The sequence below is a fragment of the Lolium perenne genome, chromosome 4, assembly GCF_019359855.2.
Source record: "Lolium perenne isolate Kyuss_39 chromosome 4, Kyuss_2.0, whole genome shotgun sequence".
Classification (NCBI taxonomy): Eukaryota; Viridiplantae; Streptophyta; class Magnoliopsida; order Poales; family Poaceae; genus Lolium; species Lolium perenne.
In genome coordinates this window covers 116,495,159-116,509,339 of record NC_067247.2, presented here as the reverse complement: position 1 = coordinate 116,509,339, position 14,181 = coordinate 116,495,159, and the positions used below count along the sequence as shown (strand labels likewise).

Genomic DNA, 14,181 nt, shown 5'->3' with positions numbered 1-14,181 from the left:
CGCTGCGGATTCCCACACCCGAACCTATCTGTAGGTAAGCGGACTTCGAACCTTCTTTCAACATTACCAATTTGAACAACAGCGAGATGCTTCGCTTTCTCCTTCTTCTTATGCATGTACTCCATAATCTTCGAACAATATGGTGTGGTTGGTTTGTTCACCATGTGCATCCGAGCCTTCTCACGTCTATCTCTGTAATATTTAACTGTGCCCATGAAAATACCCTCTACTATAGCTGTAAGTGGCAAAGCTCTGTTGCCTCTCAGCACAAAGTTATATGACTCTGCGAGGTTGGTTGTCATGACGCCGTATCTAGCTCCATGTGTGTCGTGTAACAAAGACCACCTCTCCGTAGGCTCATGCTCTATCCACTGCTCAAAGTTTTTAATCTGCCTTCCCTGCCTTCTCCTTGTTCCGGACGGGTCAAATTCGGGCAAGTCGCACAGACCTTGGGGTGCCTCATAAACTGTTGCTTCTACCGCTGTTGTTCCTGCTGCAACAGCCTGCATATGTGCTGCTATGTTTGCATCTCGAGCTGCTTTCCTCTGCACAACTTGTTGCTTCGTGAACTCCTGCAGTTTGCTACGCAAAAAATTATACTTCCACTGCTGGTTCTGGATGCACAGCCTCTTGAAGACATTCATAAGGTTCTTGTTCCTGAATTGTGCGTAAAAATTGGCCCCTAGGTGGCGCATGCACCAGCGGCTCTCAATGTCAATCCATGGCGTTTCTTGCCCAGGCTCTTTCAGTGTCTTAATAGCTTTGAGTATACCTGCATGCCTGTCATGAATGATGCAAACATTCGGCTTGTCCTTTACAATTGAAATCTTCAACTGCCTGAAAAACCATAACCAGCTTTCGGTGTTCTCACTCTCCACGAAAGCAAAAGCGAGTGGCACGATTTGATTGTTTCCGTCCATTCCAATGGCGGTCAAGATTTGACCCTTGTACTGACCGGTCAGAAACGTGCCGTCGACACATAACACGGGTCGACAGTGTCTGAATGATTCGATGCATACACCGAACGAGAAATAGACTCTATGCAAAACCCTGTAAGATGGGGACTCCGGCAAAAACATGTCCTGGATGTTCACATATGTGTCTGGATTCCTCGCATGCAGCGTCTGCAGCAAACGAACAACAGCGTCGTATGCGTCTCGAAACGAACCAAACCTCATCTCCATCGCCCTCTGCTTAGCCCTCCAAGCCTTGCCATAAGAAATGGTGTAAAAATGATGCTTCTTAACATTCTTCTGTATGGCATTTACTCTCATGGCTTGCCCTTCCACTATTTCAGTGTACAGCAGCCGAGCTATGAGATTAGACGACAGGTTGCAATGATCATTGCGGATACTTGCAAGCTCACAACTGTGCGGCACAAAGTCGTTCACACGCCATGTTGTGTCATACTTAGGAACATACCCATGCACCCTTCCGGGACAATTGATGTCCACACATTCCATCGTCAGGTATTTTCCAGATGACACGGTTGTTCTCAGCTGCCTCTGGCTCGCCATTGCCCACTTAATTATTGCATCCTGCATATGTCGCTTCGACGGAAACATGGCCCCTACGGCGAGATTGTTCTGGTGATACTCCCAGTTAGAATCAAGGCCATCATTGATTGTCATTGCAGACGAAAAGTTATGATTCCATCTGCCAGGAATAGGCACCTCCTCCCCATCATCAGACTCATCGGAATCATCATCATCAGTTTCACCTTCTGTATCTTCCTCTTCCATCTGATTCTGCCTGTAACCATTTTCTTCATCACCATCAACCTCACCGTCTTCTCCTGTGTAACCATCACCCTGGCCACTATAAACATCTTCCGCATGGCTCTATGTTCAGGCTCGTAACCACCGTCGGGTGCTTGACTGCTCTGGCCTGATTCGTAACCACCTCCTCCACTGTAACCGCCTTCAGGAGGCGCTACCTCCTTCGCCACCGGAAGAACTAACGCCACAGGGTTAGTTCCTCTCCTTTCAGATCCTTTTAACCAGCTCACCCACTTAGAGGTATCATCTACATGCCTCAAATACCACAAAATGTTTGATACCGACTTAGTCCACAATGCATGCACACCCACTGTGTGCACTTCAGAATTAAGCCCGAAACATTCTGTCAACCAGTCCTTCACCTGCTCAATTGTCCATGTTTTAGGAGCAGACATATTCATCTCTACATATTTGAACTCACTCAGATCAACTCCCATTTCATTTGATCGGACACTACCCATACCATAGTAAAATACTATCTTCACTACATCTGTCATCTTTGCTCACCTAAAAAAAATTCCGTCCGTGTCAACTACTAATACCAGCCCACATAAATACACTAACACTAAAACCCAGCCTACATTAACCTACACAGTTAACACTAATATGCAAAGATTAGGGTTTACCCTTGTAGCGTGAGCAGCCTCTCCAACAGCAGCAGCACGAACTGCACGCAGCAGCTCAGCACCACCACCAATTCACAGCAGCAGCTCAGCCCCTTACACCACCATCAACCTCCACCACTTCATCATCATTGCTGCTAAACAGCACCACCAAACTCCTCCAAACTCTAACCCATCTGTAGATTGGGCTTCCCTCAACTAATACAAGTAAAATGGTGAAGTTTTATTGGCTAAATCAGTGAGGATCTGAGAAAAACGGAGGTTTTGGAGCTCTTCTCGACGAACAGCAAGAGGAAGAAGAAAAGAGAAAGGAAGAAGAAAGAGCTTGGCCAGGAGCGTCTGCGCGTCGCGCCGCACCGAAGAAAGGGAGATGCTCACGCGGCCGTGGAAAGTCGAGCCATTCACGGTCGGCCAGCTATCGACCGATCGGCCTCCTAGTGGCCGACAAGCGCTGGTCGGCCTGTCCCCCGGCATGCAGTCGGTCAGCTACTGGCCGATCGGCCCGCTGCTGTCCGGTCGGTCGACTGCTGACCGACCAGGTCACACTATTCAACTTTTTTGAAAACGCGCGCTATTCCTGCACTTAATTAAAATATTCGTATTATTTAAAAAAAAATCGCTAATCTCCACCCAGCCGCCAGATGCCGGTGTATCCGGCTGGCTTTCCATACAGGCTCTCTGCCTCAGGCTGGATCAGGGTCCTCTGTCGCCCCTTCGTCGCTTGCTTCAGTCAATAACGGTGAGTGTGCCATAAGTTTTTTTTGGTGAATAGAGCGTACCATTACTTGATTGTTTGTCCGTGCAAAATTGGATGATGATGCACCTTGTCTGCATATTTGATCCACTGCCCAGAAATTCCTTATTCATCGGTGCACCATAATCAGAGAAGATTTAGATCTGCAGGTGCTTTAATTAGTGATTCTGTAAAGCAGCAGTTTTGCATTAACAGCGACCACATCGTTCACACATTAGCTTGTGAAGTAGTACTACGTACGGAGTAGAAGAAGATGATGACTTCGGCCACAGCAGAATTTTCGCTACTGCAACTGCGCTGGAGTCTTTTTTTTAAACGGAGGTAAAAACTTTACCTCATTATTAATTATAAGAAGTTGCTCGGTTTTTAGGAGAAAACCGAGCGAAAAATCTACTACAACATGGTCAAGCCCATATCAACATCACACCTACAAGAGAAAAACAACAAAAGAATGCAACCTCTAAACCAACTAGAACCGACACCCAAGAGCACAATGTCCGGTCATGACAACCAAAAATAGTCCAACAACTAATCAACCGGCCCTCTTCCTTCTTATGCTCTTGATAGATACTTTCCTGGGAGACTTCTCCATCCTCCTAATCAAATCCTCCGAGACCTTCCCCGCCAAGACGCAGTCAATGTCCTTGCCATATTCAGGGCTAGACGCCTCCAAACTAGCGAGCAAGCCGGCGCCAACACTGCTCCACAGTCCAAAGAGGCGAGGGACTGGCAAGGCTCCAACTGTGGTGGCGGGGGTGCCGTGGTCACCTCCAAGGTCTCAAAAGAGCATAACGCTAACGGAAGCACCGCAGGAGAATCACCACGCAACTCATGTCGCTCTGGCGTGATCTGCAACACTGGGGCCAAGGTCTCGTCTATGCCCTCGCGCTCCGAGGCAGTTGACCCAACAGGTTGCAGCGACTGGCCGGGGCTGCCACGAGGAGAGAAACAACTGTAAAGATATTCTTCCTCGGCCACAGATGACTTCTCCTCAACGGAGCCAAGTGCAAGTGAAACTTCCACGGTGGCGAGCTAATGTCCACCTGAAGAACATGCCTCCGTCGGCTCCGAAGAATCACCAGCATGTGCCAACAACAACTTGAGGCTTGCCACCTCCTCACGGAGGGGGAGAATTGCCTCCTCGACGCGCGTAGCAACCAACTGGGTGAGCTCCATGCGTAGCAAGGAAAGTTGGCACTGAAAGCGGGAGTCCAAACTGGCATTGACATTGAACTCCTCACAACACCCTGGAGAGGGTCTTGGGCGATGTTGTAGGAGACAACGAGTGGCACACGACCTCGACCCAACTCCGGGACGCCGATGGACGACGTGGCTGTGCGGGCGGAGAGCGACGCCGCGAACAAGGAGCACTTGCATCTGGAGAACGTGCACGACCGTCCGGAGAGCAAGAACGATCGGTGTGAAAGCGTGCACGGCAGAAACGCTCCCGGTGACCAGGACGACGACTTCAGATGCATCTGAAGGGCTCACGGCATGTGTTGACCTGGTGATCATGCTCAAGGCACCGAAAGCATCTCCCACGAGCCCAACGCTTGAAAGCGAGACTATGCTCGAGGCCTTCCTTCCGAGGCGAAGTCGATGGCTCGCGTTTGGGGCGACCGCCTCGACCCACCTTCACCCAGTCATCCTCGTCCCCAAGAGCGCCAACATCTGCAGAGATGTTGTCGTAGGGCTTCGCTGGCGCCTCATCATCATGGCGTACATCAGCGGTGTCGCGAACCGAGCCGGAAACAACCCCTTCAGAGGAGGCCAACGGCGACCGCGGAGCCAACTCTTCATCATCGTCGTCCTCGTCAGAGTTCAAAAACGCAACCCAAAGCGAGCCCAAGGCTGGCATCGCACCATCGGCAGGAAGGGGCACTTTGGCAGGACCACCCGAGGCAACCGACAACAACGACAATGACTTGAGGCCCTCGACCAGCATGGCAGGGTCGCAGAGCAGCCCATCCAAAGGGTGAGAGCCGGTTGGAGGAGCGGCCGCCATCCTAGACCGATGGCGAGGACAAGGCGACCTAGACACAGCACCTTCGGAGGCGGCCGGCGCTGCAGCACAAGGGGCCTGCATGGACGCCCGCAGCGCCTGGAGGACTTTATCCACCGTTGAGGCGACCGAGGGGCAGGCCGGACCAGAACCTGCAGGGGCAGCTGCAGGCGCGACTGGAGGGCTCGGGTGCAAAGTCGCCGCAGCAAGCCTGAGGCGAGGGCGGGCGCGAGCTCGAGGCCGAGTCATCCGTCCCTGAACGGCCGGGTCAGACCTGCGGCGGGCGAGGGCAGCCGCGGCCAGCTCGTCGGCGAGAAAGCGAGCGGCAAGAGGCGGAGCCGGCGAGGCCGCCGGGGCGGGCTCAGACGCACGGGCGGAACGGCTACTTGCAGGAGTCCGAGGTAGCCCGACCTTCATCTCTGCAAGGGCTCAGCCCGCTGACGCCATGGAGCTGACGGGAGGAGGGTAGAGGAGGGAGAGAACACGACGGAGAGCTCGGATCTGGTCGGAGAAGAAGGAGAGGAGGCCGGAGGAAGTAGATCTGATCAGGGAACAGTTACACGGCTAAGTTCCATGCGCTGGAGTCTTGACTTTACCCTGCCTGACGGAGACCGCCATTTGACTAGTATGTGGACCACATCCCTAGTCAATAATATAGTATGACTTCTCATGAGTTCGCTCTTGATTTTTCCATTCGACATGAATAATATTCAAAAAGCAGTATCAGGAAGAAACCAAGAAACAACCACAAACACAAAACAAAGCAGCATCTTGCATTGACTTGAATCATCCATAAATCCTGGTAGTCGCAGATTCACAGCTACCACAAGTACCCAGCAATGGAGAAAGATGCTTACTGCTACTGCTTGCTAGCTCTTCTACCTCTCCTGTACCTTACTCGGTTCTACTACGCGGCTTCCTTTGGCTCCCGTAAAAATGGTCTTCGGCTCCCTCCAGGCCCGTGGCAGCTGCCTGTCATCGGTAGCCTCCACCATCTTATCGGTGGCCTACCACACCGCGCCTTGCAAGACCTATCGCGGCGCCATGGCCCTCTCATGCTCCTCAGGTTTGGCACGAACCCGGTCATCGTCGCCTCCACCGCCGAGGCTGCCAAGGAGATCATGAAGACGCACGACACCACCTTCTGCACGAGGCCGCTCAGCTCATCCGTGAAGGCGCTGGGCAAGCGTGGCATGGGGATCGTGTTCGCCCCGTACGGTGAGCACTGGCGGCAGATGCGCAAGATCTGTTTCCTGCAGCTTCTGAGCGCCAAGCGCATCAGTTCGTTCTGCGCCATCCGCCAGGAGGAGACGGACCGGTTCGTCCGGTCAATCTCCTCCGCGTCAGAGTTGTCACGACAGCCGCTCGTGAATCTGAGCCAGATGCTCGCCACGTACGTGACGGGCACGACGGTACACACCATCATGGGTGTTCACAGAGCACGGCACCTTGCTCCGCCACGTCGAGGAGGCCGTGCGGCTGGTAGGCGGATTCACCTTGCCGGACATGTTCCCGTCATCAAGACTGGCGCGCATTCTGAGCCTCACGCGGCGCAGAGCCGAGGCGTTTCGAGAGGTCTTCTTAGCGTTCATGGGACGCGCCATAGATGAGCATCTGCAGAGGAGTGCTTCCTCTCCGGAACTACACCACGAAGACATCATCGACGTGCTCTTGAGGGTGCAGGCAGAAGGCAACCTTCAGTTCCCCCTCACCATGAACAACATCAAAGCAGTGCTCTTTGTAAGTTCTTCGATTCTCCATGGTACTGCTAGCTAAAACTGAACGTACACACTTATGCTTAGCTTTTCTATCAAATCCATGGTGTCACTGATAGAAGGAAAAAATACAGGACCTTCTTGCAGGGGGGAGCGAGACAACAGCAACAACGTTACAGTGGGCCATGACAGAGCTCATGAGAAACCCAAACGTGATGGCCAGGGCGCAAGATGAGATCAGGGCAGCTTTCATGGGGGAAAACAAGGTTACCAAAGAGGGCCTAGGCGAGCTGAGCTACTTGCAATGCATCATCAAGGAGACCTTGCGGCTGCACGTTCCTGGGCCGTTACTGGTGCCAAGGGAGTGCCATGAACAATGCAGAATACTCGGCTATGACGTGCCCAAAGGCGCTACTGTTCTCGTCAACGGTTGGGCTATCGCTAGGGACCCGGAATGCTGGGACGAGCCGGAAGCATTCGTGCCGGAGAGATTCCTAGGAAGTACCAGAGATTTCAAAGGCAACAACTTCGAGCTCATACCGTTTGGTGCTGGTCGACGGATTTGTCCCGGGATGCTATTCGGGCTGGCCACCATTCAGCTGGGTCTTGCTAGCCTTCTATTCTATTTCGATTGGAGTCTCCCAGATGGCATTCTTCCGGGTGAACTGGACATGACAGAAACCATGGGAGTGACTGCTAGGAAGAAGGTGGATCTGTGGTTGCGTCCAACTCCCCACGCATATTTGCCCTGTTGATATGTTGTTTTTCATCTGTTTAGTTCTAGTACGGAGTATGTCTTAGCAAGCACAGTGGCCCATGAAAGGTGGCATCTGCTTATGGTGCGTTGAAAAAGTTGTGTTTTAAAAACTGAACTGAATTTAGTTATGGTGTGTTGATGAGTCTGTGTTTTAAAATAAAATGGCACCTAAAAGTCATATATTTAGATTTTCAAAGACTAATTTATAATTTCGTTTCACATCATGCACATGTTATTCTGTTATACCGACGAGCCGGAAGGAACACTGATATATAAACCAATAACAAACTAAGGCTCCTCTGCTTGGCCACCTGCACTTTTACAGCTTTCTAGTGCACACAAAGCTGTCCTAACAATTGATGCGCTTGCCTAGACGATATGTCGGTTTTCCTACCAATTCATCTTGCCTCTGGAAATTCGCGTTCAACTGTTGCCAAAATTTTGATCATGCCTAAATCAAGATCTTGGCATGTTGGTGGTGGTTGGACTAAAACTCAATGGTCCGGATTTTGGGACCAAATGGAGCATTTTCCAACTCCGATGGCATTTAAGTTTCTTCAGTGTTAGCTTTTGTGTGTTGTTGGTGAGGCTGCCATTTTACAATAAAAATGTCCTCTTCATTCTTACACAATTCCACACACAAAAATGTTCAATCTATTTTAGTAAATAACAATCAGTGAGTTGTAACTTGCAAAAAGTTGTAAATTTTGTATAGATTGTAGTTGAAGTGTTGATTTTTGTACCTAAATCAGCTTGGAGAAAGAGAACTCAACACCGATTGGCTCCCTTCTAGCTGCTGGCCTGCTCACCGCCACCAGCGACGGAAGGATCGGGCGCCGGTACCCGGAGCCGCCCGGGACTGCGACACGGGGCGCCGCCGGCCTCCCTGCTTTGCCGCTAGGGTTAGGGTACGGCTTGCCGCGGGGAACAGGGTAAGGCCAGACGGGGAGCGCCAGGGAAGGAGGACTAGCAGCGGTGGCAGTGATTTTCGTAGGGAGAGGCGGCGGACAACGGTAGTGTGGCGCCGTGGCGGCGAGTCGACGGCGACGGGAGGCAGTCGGTGAGACGAGTCACGACATGGAATGAGGAAACTACTCGAAGCTACGGAGTAGAAGCCTGGAAAATTTAGTTGGGCCTTTTTCGTTTTTTTCAAGCTACAGTATATGGGCCGGTTTCAAATCACCTGTGGAGCCGCCTAGGCATCACACGTAATAAAGCCTCGCACTTCCCTCAAAAAAAAAATAATAAAGCCTCGCACCATTTTGTTCTTATCTTGGTGAGATCAGACCAGCCACGGTGGGGCTTCTTTTTTAGCAACTGAAATCACCATTAGATTAGTCACAGACTCAGAGTACATGGTACAGCCCATTATAGGGCACTGAAAAACGTAAATTACACTCCAGTTCCTGGAATTTGAATGGATGACCCTAAAAGGAAAAAATATAACAGGATAAGGTCCTATTTTGAACTCCATCTTAAATCGAGCTTCACAATCATCGGGGAGTGGACCACTTTGGTCATGGAGTCGCCACGCATCCATCTTGAACACCATGTTGACGACAATTGTCTGGAGGTAGTCTGTTCTAGTAGTATGTTGTGGTTTGGTAGCGTGAATAGTCGATTATAGGGCAACTCCAACTATAGGACCCAAATCAAAATCAAAAATTATTCAATTTGGTGTGTTTAGGGCGAGGGCAGGCCATAGAGACAAACTGACCGTCCACCCCTCATCTACCGCTGCACCAATGGGTGTGCATAAAAAACTGAAGCCAAACTAACCGGAACCAAAACTGAATTCACCAAAAGCAACTTCGGTTCGCAAATATGGTAAACCCAATTTAAATAAGAAAATCCGATTTTGCCACAAGATTGACCAAAACAACCGCAAAGAACTATCAAGAGAGACCATCACCGTCTTCTCCAGTGGAATGACAAGCTTTATTACTCAACTACCTGAGAGACATTATAGAAATTCACATACTATCTAATGGATTATTAAACCAGTCTACCAAAATCTAAAGTAGTTATTGTTCTAGCTAGGCCACGTGCTTCTCCGTTCTTCTCGCCGTTCATGCTTAAAGAGCACCTCCTGCAATTCTTCTCTTCTTGAAGCTATTTCCTTCGTAACCATGCAATGAGCTCCATGCATCCGATGGCTCCCCTTGGATTTCCTTGATGATATCCTCCTGGAAATCATCGACAGTGAGTGGCTAGCGATTGTAGGCGTGGGCTTGTTAGAGAGGTCGAGTAAGGATTTTTTTTTTCCAATGATACGTCATGCAGGGGCGAAGCTAGACTAATTCAAAGGTATGCAATGAATACGCAATAATTTTTTACAACCAAAAGCTCATATATACAATATATATGTATTGGTAGCATTCCTGCGCGTAGAGCATAGCAAAACTGGAAACATACAATCCCCGAGACCTCCCATGCTCCGTATATGGGCCTAAGTCCACTATGGCCCGATTTCCTAGTTGGAGAAAAGGTCGGTCCATAACAACGCTTCCTAACATGAGGCAACCGGATATATTGTTGAATTGTAGCATAATAATCAACTGGTGGGTATGAATATGTCTACTTTTGATTTGTAGTTGTTAAAATGATAAGATAAAACATAATTTTCTTCTTCTTTTTGCGATATGACAAAATAATTGGAGACAATATCAGATACTATTCTATAATTTCAAATCATATACTACCCCTGTCCATAAAAACATGTCAAAAGTTTGTTTAAATTTGAATGTATCTAGACACATCTTAGTGAAATTCGGATAAACCTTTAAAATTCTTTTATAGACAAAGGGAGTAGTATTATTGTATTGCAAAAAATTCGCAACTTCACGTACCCAATATAAAAATATGGGCTCCCTCAGCTACCCTAGTGGTTAGAAGGATCATGACGGAAGGAGCCCTTTTGTGCGCGGACTCTCGGTGGTGGCCGAACCTAAGCGGTCGCTTAATGGTTTCCCTCTTGTAAATGTGTTTTCTAAAGCTTAATGTAACGACGTGTAGATCTCTTGCAGGTTCTCATTTCTTATGAGTATTTGAGCAGTCGGATGAGATGCGCTTCATTCCCACGTACAGTATATCGCACCTCGGCACAACCGCATAAGCGAGAGCTTCTAGTCGTACCTCCGGGTTGGTGATGCCACCCGCTGTCACCACCGGGTTTAGAAAAGGTTGCTGATTTAGCGTAACTTTGTGCTAAATCAGCTAATCTTGTTGTGAATCGGGTGGGGAGTAGTAAACTTTGATAGTAGACCTTTAACCAGAGGGACTACCACCATGTACGTACGTGTTTGCGCGGTATACAGCCGCTGCTCCCGCTCTGTTCTGTTCACCGGGCGCGCAGCGCGCACGCTCGCTCTCCCTTCACCGCCGGCGCCGCGCCTGGCACCTGCCTCCACGATGCATCATACTATCAGGCAGGCAGGAACCCATGTCCTTTTCGCTAGGCTCCCGCCGATCGAGGCCCGCGTCGTGTTGCTCCTCGACCGCCGTGTGTCGTCTCCAAATTAATTTCGCTGCCGCGGCAGCCGATAGCTGGCTCGCAAGCAGGCCGGTCGACCGCCGCTGGCAGCCCGTGGCCCGCGCGCGCGCTCGTGTTCGGCCGGCGGCAGAGTTGCTGGCGAGTCGCGAGCGCGCTCGCCGTGGGTGGCCCCCGTGCGCTGTGCGCGTGCATGCCTGCCCTGCTCTGCTTGCCGCCCACTCGTCGCGCACTGCTGTTGTTGAGCTCCCGTCTTTTCACGCCCGTCGATCTTTGACCGTGGTCGATGAGACCACGAGATGGCGAGAGAGATCGAGAGAGCGTTGTGATTACTGACTGAAGCGCCACAGTCACTCTTACGTGGTCTGGACCGGAGCATGCCCTGCCCCAGGGGCCAGGGCTGCATGCAGAAAGCCCCAGGACGGCCAGCACCGCGCCTGTACATGTGTAGCACCCCAATGGGGATGGGGCCATCAGCCATGGCCATCGGTCTCGCCGCCCGTACGTGCCACTCACCGTCGCCGCGCGCGCGATGTGCGCACGTCCGGGTCCGGTAATTAAGGGCATCTCCAACCGGGCGATCCAAACGGACGTTTATTTTGGGTCGTTTGGATCGTCGCGCGGACACGCGGACAGCGTTTCGCGTCCGTGAATCCGTTTGGATCGCACAGTACGCCCAACGCTCTGGTGACCCAAATAATTATTTCTCCTCCTTCTTCTTCCTACTAGTAGTACTAGTTGCCACGCCGGAGACCGCGCTCGGCACGCCACGCCGGAGGTCGCCGCGCCACGCTGCGCCACGCCGGAGGTCCAGGCCGCCCCCAGCGTCGCCGTGCGGGTGGAGATCTCCCGCTGCGCCGCTGTTTGGATGGCGCTGCACGCCGGTGAGCGGCCGCCCTCCTTCCCCCCGTCCTCCATGAGGGCGCTTCGTCGCAGGAGGGCGCGCATCAGGCCGTGTCCTGGCCGCCGTCTCCTCCTCCTTCCCGGGCCTCGACTCCTCCCAGTTACTTCCTCCTCTTCCTCGTCTGCTCCACCGCGAGGAGCGCGCCGCGCGCTGCTCGATCGCCGCCTACCTACCGCACCACCCCACCTACCGCCTCTCTCCATCTCACACTGTCTCCCCCGCGCGCACCCCCGAATCCCTGGCGCGATCGAGCCTGCCCTGCGCTCCGCCGCGATGCGTGGCCGTGCCCGCCCCCAAATCCGAAGCCGCTGAACTGAACGGGCGGCGCGCGCTTCCTTCCACCCGAGCGAAGCAGGCCGCCTCGGACGAGATAGCACGGGGCGGCGCGAGGGGCGCGGGGCGCAGGGAGGCACGGGGCGGCCGACGTCCTCACGCCGACGTGCTCTGCCCCGTCTTCGTCTTGCTCGGCGGCGTCGAGACCGGCGGCGCTCGTTTCTGCTCCGGCGACTTCCAGCATGACTGAAAAAAAGGAGGCGGCGGCAGCAGGGGTCTCCAGGCGACGGTGGTGTCGGAGCTCGGCTAGGTGAGCTCCAATCCGGCGAGTAGCGTTGAAGTTTTTGATGGGGGAAAAGCAACAGAGGAAGACAGAGGAGAGAGAGAAGGCTGGGACCATGCGGTTGCATTTTGTGTCTCTGTCACATGGGCCAGGACGCGGACACAGGCGGATACAATGGACGCCCGCGTTCGTCCGGCTCGCCCCAAAAAGACTCCTAAATTTTGTCCGGCTTTGGGTCGTGCCGGACGCTACGTCTGTCCGTTTTTAATTTGGGTCGGCCCGTTGGGAGCAGGTTTTACCCAAACGGACCAATCTGATGTCCGTTTGTCCGTTTGGGTAGCCTAAGGGCATCTCCAACGGGGCGACCCATCCCGCGCCCGCGCATCCGGATGGGTCCAGCCGGACAAAAACCCGGCCCAGCGCGCGGATCCATCCCTAAAACGGATGCCCGCGGCGTCCGGATCGACGCAAACCCGGCCCAAATCTTGGCCGGGTTTGCATGGCCGCGGACGCGAAAGGCTGGTCGCTCGCGTCCGCCCCTGGCCCGCGTGTCATAGGCATAACTAATATTTTTCATTAAATAGAACTCATTACAATTTTTTTTTAGCTACTACTTCTATCCTAAATACGTACGGGGCCGGCGGCCTCGCCGGCGACTCCTCGCCGGCTCGCCGTCGGGGCCGTGGATTTCACTCGACGCGGGCGGCCTGTACGCGTGAGGATTCCACTCCCGACACTACGGGCCGGGTGGCGCGTCGGCGGCGGCGCGGGCGGCGGCGCTGGCCTCGGCAGCTTGGACGGAGGCCATCATCCTCCTCCATTCCGTCCGCGCACCTCGGCGCGCTCGCGCTCCGCCTCCTGCGGCGGAATCATCCGCTTCCCGCATAGTTCCACCTCCTGCAGAGCGGCGTGTTCCACAGCGGTGCGCGCCTCCAGGCGGACGCGGGCGGGTGCCTAGCCCTCGTGGATCTCCTGCCGCCGGCGCATGCGCTCTTGCCGGCCACGCTCCGCCGACGCAAAGATCCTTCCCGGCGCGCCGCTCGGGCGACGGCATCCGGATGAGGTGACGGGCTGCTCGCATAGCGAGCAGCTCGTTCTTCCGGCCGAGGAGGTCGCCTCGGCGGCGGCCGGCCCGCCGTATGCCCTCGTGCTCCTTCGTCACGCGCGTGAGGTCCGCGAGACGCTCCTCGATGGCGGCGTTGATGTTCGCGAGCGCGAGGTCCTCCGCGGCGACGGGCTCCTCCGCGGCGGCCGCCCCCTCCTCCGCGGCCTCGTACCAGCCGTCCGCGGTCTCGTGCCAGCCCTCCGCGTCACCGGCCTTCTTTGCCGCCGCCTCGGCAGCGACGCGGAGCGCCTCGTCGTCGGCGACCCACCGCGAGTCCGCGCGCTCCTCCTCGTCCGTCCGCGGGAACCTGGCCCGGGCGGCGAGGGAGAGCTTGGCCCATGTGGCCTGAAGGGTGCGCGGCATGGCGCCGGAGAGGGTGGAGGGGGAGAGAACGGTGATGCGGTCTGGGCGAGACCGCCGCCGTCTTTTATAGCCGGCGGTCAGGCGGGAAACTTGGGCGCGAGCGCGCGCCAATGGCGTTTTCGCGCGCGCGGGAA

General features: G+C 53.7%; 1 pseudogene; it reads left to right on the top strand.

The window, feature by feature from the left end:
- Positions 1-5,875: 5,875 nt before the first annotated feature.
- LOC127293702 (desmethyl-deoxy-podophyllotoxin synthase-like) lies at positions 5,876-7,683 on the top strand (annotated as a pseudogene).
- The last annotated feature ends 6,498 nt before the right edge of the window (positions 7,684-14,181 follow it).